The following is a 5542-nucleotide window of genomic DNA, read 5'->3' on the forward strand; positions in this document are numbered from 1 at the left end:
TCACCAACAAGCTACACTATGCAGATGACACAACCTTGCTTTCTGAAATTGAGAAGGTCCTAAAGCACTTGCTATAGAAGGTCAAGAACTGTAGTGTTTAATATGGACTGAAGCTCAACATGAAGAGAATAAAACCACTGGGCCAATTGGCAGCACCATGAGAGATAGAGAAGAGCTTGAGGTTGTTAATAATTACAGCTTGCTCGACTCCACAATAAACACTCTTGGCACCAGCAATCAGGAAATCAAAAGACAAATTGCACTGGGGAAAATCTGTTGTCAGGGATCTCTCCAGAGTACTGAGAAGCAAAAATGTCAGTCTAGAGACAAAAGTGTGCCTGATCCAGGCCATAGTCTTTGTGGTTACTTACTATGCATCAGAGAGCTGGACAATTACTAAGGATGATAGAAGAATAATTAATGCCTTTGAGTTGTGGTACTGGAGAAGAGTCTTGCACATATCATGGACAGTCAAATAAATAAGCAAATCTGTCTTGGAGAAGGTGAAACCAAGTTTCTCCATGGAGGCAAGGATTTTGAAGCACTAATGCACATAGTTTAGGCCAGGAGAAGGGCATTATGCTTGGAAGGGTGGAGGAACAGCACAGAAGAGGAACACCCTGATGTGGTGAATACAGTAACTGGAGCAATGGGGTAAGTAAGTCAGACTCAAAGAGACTGGCTCAGGATAGGGCAGGCTTCAGAGCTATTGTACATAGGGTCACGATGTGTCTCAGGTGACTCAATGGCACATAACCACAATAACAGCAACAAGAAACTTGTGAAAGTTTGATGATTACATGTCTTTGGGTCACTTGCTCTCCGTGGAAACAGCATTCAGCTACACTGCAACTCACAGTCTACAGGCTCCTGGGACATTGCTCATCAGTCTCTGAAACATGGGCCTGCATCACCCACAGTCATGGAGTCATTTCCCTAGTGAATTTGAGATACTTCAAGTTCTTTCAGCAAACCAGAGAATCCAAGGGACATGAGGGAATAAAGGAACTGGACAGAGGATGAACAGTCGATGTTAGAAATCACAGAGTGGCACAACAAATACAACATTTTAGACACTGTTGACTCCTATCTTTAGTAAGTAGTCTGCTGCTAATTTTTGTAGAACAGATTGTAAATGCAGATCCTTTTTGAAGTACTAATCTATTGACCCAAGAAAAGTCTAACTCTCAAGTGTCATACTGTAAACAATTGAATAAATAGATTTAATGATGTATTAAACTATTTGAATGTTAATTCAATGTGAAATTGCTCATCTGGGCCTGGCAGAAGGGATCATGTAGCAGGTTACTGCTACACATATTAACATATAATTTTATGCTAAACATACGATTTGGAGGAGGTGGTTAAGGATCATATTCTAAGTGTGTTGATAGAAGAGGTGGTTAAGGATCATATTCTAAGTGTGTTGATAGAATTAAGAAAGAAGAAGAAGAGGAAGTAAGAGGAAAAAGGCAATAAATGTAACATCTTCACCTACAAGAATATTAATCTCTTTGAATAAATCAAGTTTATCTGAATAATGTAGTTTGTTGACGATCCTTCCTTCAATCCTGATATCATATTCTTCACATAATCTAGTTTTTGAATAATACATAATAAGATAAAAAATACAGTCTTCATTATGAATCGTATCTCAAGATTAAAAACAAAAAGAAAAGAAAAAGACAATAACTGGCAACTGTACCAATAGGCAACATCATAACAGAGAAAAGATTGAAGTTGTCAAGGATTTAATTTAACTTGGATCTGCAATCAACATTAACGGTAGTAGCAATCATAAACAGCTCAAATATCTATTAACAAACTAATGGATTAAGATATTATGGTACATTCACAAAATGGAATTCTTTTTTTATAGATAAATGCATTTTTTAATTATTAGATACATTAAATACATACAGATGTTATTATGCACCAGGCAGTATTTAAAATACATGTATTGACTCATTTGTTGCTCGTATAAACTTTATTATGAAGGTACAATATTATAATAGTTCATTTATTAAGATTAGAGACAGAGAGATATTCCATAGTTTGAATAACTGTAATTTGAGTTTAAATAGTCCAGTCAGTGTTCTTAGTCATTACAATATTCTGACTCCTAATGTAAGTAGTCTTTTTTAATTATATTTTTTCCTACTTAGTTTTTTTAAGCACAAAGAAAAGCCCTTCCCTTTAATAAATTTGTTATAAAAGTTTTGCTTCTGTATATACATAATTTTATACATACATCTATTATTTTCCTAAGTTTCAGTTGGCTTTTATAGTACTTTTTTAAATTTTTTTTAATTTTTTTAATAATTTTAATGAACATTTACAGAGAATTTGGATTTCCATTCATTCATTGCTGCACTTCTCTACCCGCCCAGCTCTCTCCCCCTGCCCCCCCAGTTCCCTCCTCTCTTTCAAAAGTAAAAGAAAGACTCCCTCCCTGGTACATAATCCCCCCACACCCCTCCCACTGCCCTCAGTACATTCCACTATGCAACCTTAATTGTGGACTCTTGTGATAACCATAATATCCTATCATACATTGCTTTTAAATTATTAAATTATTAAAATATCTCAGTCGCAAATGGACAAATATTGCATGGCACCACTGCTGCAAAATGGGACTGATATCAGGGTGGGGGTAAGACTGAGAAAAACTGGATAAATTGTGTATACTGCACTGAAACAGATGAGGGACAAAATGGAATTCTATGCTGCACTAGGGGAAAACAATTCCCTAAAATAATATATAGCAGAGAGTTTAGAGAGTGAACTAACTTAGTATCATAAGGACAAATGTAAAAATAGAACGATAACTAGTAAGATGTATATAAATGTCCAAAAAGAAAAGAGAAGGTGGAAGGAGGAGAGAGGTGAAGAGCGGAAATCAGCAAGTTAACAGTGTTTAGTGGGCAGATGTGGTAGTGAAGGAATAGTGAAGACTCAGTGCAGACGCAAAAAGGCAGAGTTGTTATTGTTGTTATTGTTGTTATGTGTGATCAAGTATGCCTCATAACAACCCTATGAAAATGCAGCCTGAACCTTGCTCTCTCCTGTGCCATCGTCATCATCTCTGACACGCTAGAGCCCTTCGCTGAAGTCAACATGTCAATTCAGCTCATTGCGGGTCTTCTTTGCTGACCTTCTGCCTTTACTAGTATGATGTTTGTTTCCAAAATGTAATCTCTACTATCAACATGACCAAAGTCTGTGAGATGAGGCTTTAATGTTGAGGGTCTTCCTCTCCTTTGTTGACCTTCTATATTACCAAGAATGCTGTCCTTCCAAGGATTCCATTCCAAGTAATAGCCTCACCCAGGTCCATGTCCAAAGTATGGAAGAAAAATCTTCTCCAGAAAGCATTGTGGCTACACTTTTTCCAAGTAATAACTGCTTATTCTTTTGGCAGCCCATGTGCTATTCAGTACTCTTCTCCAGCACCATAGTTCAAAGGCTTCAATTCTTCTATTATCCTTATTCATTGTCCAGCTCTCTCATGCATAGAAGGTGATTGAGAGACCATGGCCTAAATCATAATCTTCACACTGACATCATTGTTCTTCAGCATTTTAGAGAGTCCACTGACAGATTTGTCCAATGCAATATATATTCTGATTCTTTAGTTGTAATTTTAATGAAAGTTTACAGAAGGTTGGGTTTTCATTCATTCATTCTTGCACATTCCCCACTACCTTCTCCAGTTCACTTAAAAAAAAAATTCATTCATTGTTGCATAATATCCTCCATCCCTCCCACTCTTCCACCAGTCCACTTTGCAAGGCATCTCTTATTCTAGATGATTCCCATATAAATAATGCCTAATTATATATTTATTTTAAACCATTATGTCCTTCATCTAGTCCAATGCAGTGTTTGTTACTTGTCCCCTCTTTTCTTAGTTTTTCCTCCACCCCTATGTGAGTCCTGTTTTATAACAGTGGTATTATGCAGTATTTGAGATACTTCACTCAGCATGTTGTGTAATATTTTATGAGTTTCTTGTTTTTTTAGTGCTGCATAATATTCCATTGTGTGAATATACTATACTTTTCCCATCAATTCATTTGATGATGAGCACTTGACTTACTTCTGTCTCTTTGTTATTGTGAATAACATAGCAATAAACATGTGTGTCCATATATCTATTGGGGTGGCAACTCTGTTTTCTTTAGGGTATATTCCTATTAGTGAAATTGCTGGGTTCAATGGTATTTCTATTTTAAAATTCTTGAGAAAGTGCCATACTGTCTTCCATAGCAGTTGCACTGTTTTACACTCCCACTAGCAGTGAATAAGTGTTCTAATCTCTCCACAACCTCTTCAGCATTTGTTGTTTACTATTCTGTTGAATTTTTCTGTTGTTACTGAGATGAGATGATATCTCATAGTTGTTTTTACTTGCATCTCCCTGAGAGTTAGGAATTTGAAACATTTCTTCACCTGAATGTCCTTTGGTGAAGTGTTTATTCACATCCTGTGTCCATTTTGGGACCAGGTTGTTTACCTTTTTCTTGCTGAGATGCTTGAGTATTCTATAAATTTTAGATGAGTCTCTTATCAGATATGTTATTGTTGTTGTTATGTACTATCAAGTCACTTGTGACTCATAGCAACGCTATGTAAAAAAGCTCTTAAATCTTTCCTATCCTGAGCCAGTGTCATTGTCTCTGACAAATCTAATCCCATTTCTCCAGTAACTGAGTCAATCCATCTCATTCAGGGTCTTCCCCTCCTGTGCTGTCCCTCCACTCTCATTCAGGGTCTTCCCCTCCTGTGCTGTCCGTCCACTCTTTTGAGCATGATGTTTCTCTCTAAAGACTGGTCCCTCCTGCCCACGTGCCCAAGACAGAACCTCAAAATCCTTGCCTCCAGGGATCAACTTGGTTTCAATTTCTCTAGGACAAACCTGCGTGTCCTCCTGGCAGTCCACTGTATGTTCAACATTCTTTTCCAACACCACAACTCACAGGCATAGATCTTTTTTTCTATCATCTTTAGTTATTGTCCAGCTCTGAGGTGCATAGCAACTAATTGTGAAGACCATGGCCTGGATCAGGTGTATCTTAGTCTCCAGACTGACCTCACTGTTTTTTAGTACTCTAGTGATGTCCCTGAGAGCAGACTTTCCCAGTGTAATTCATCTTTTGATTCCCTGGCTGCTGGTGCCAAGATTACTAAATATTTTTTCTAGTCTGTAGGTTTTCTTCTTACCCTGTTGGACAAGATTTTTTGATGCGCATAGCCATTTTATTCTTAGAAGTCCCCATTCATCTATTTTATTCTCTCCTGGTTGTAGGTTTTTCCAGATGCTTGGAAGACTATACATATTGTGGAGTAGGTCTTTGTAGAGTTCTATGCTTTTCTCTGATGAAGTTTATAGTTCATCACTAAGTTAGTGGATTTACTCCTTGGTTCTTAATTTACTTTGAGTTGGTTTTCTTATATGGTGTGAGGTATGGGTCTTGCTTGAGTTTTCTACAGATAGTTTCCAAATTGATTTTTTCCGCAACACCATTTGGTTTTGGTTTTG

The sequence above is a fragment of the Elephantulus edwardii genome, unplaced genomic scaffold, assembly GCF_000299155.1.
Source record: "Elephantulus edwardii isolate Elephantulus edwardi_28Jun2011 unplaced genomic scaffold, EleEdw1.0 scaffold00229, whole genome shotgun sequence".
Taxonomy (NCBI): domain Eukaryota; kingdom Metazoa; phylum Chordata; class Mammalia; order Macroscelidea; family Macroscelididae; genus Elephantulus; species Elephantulus edwardii.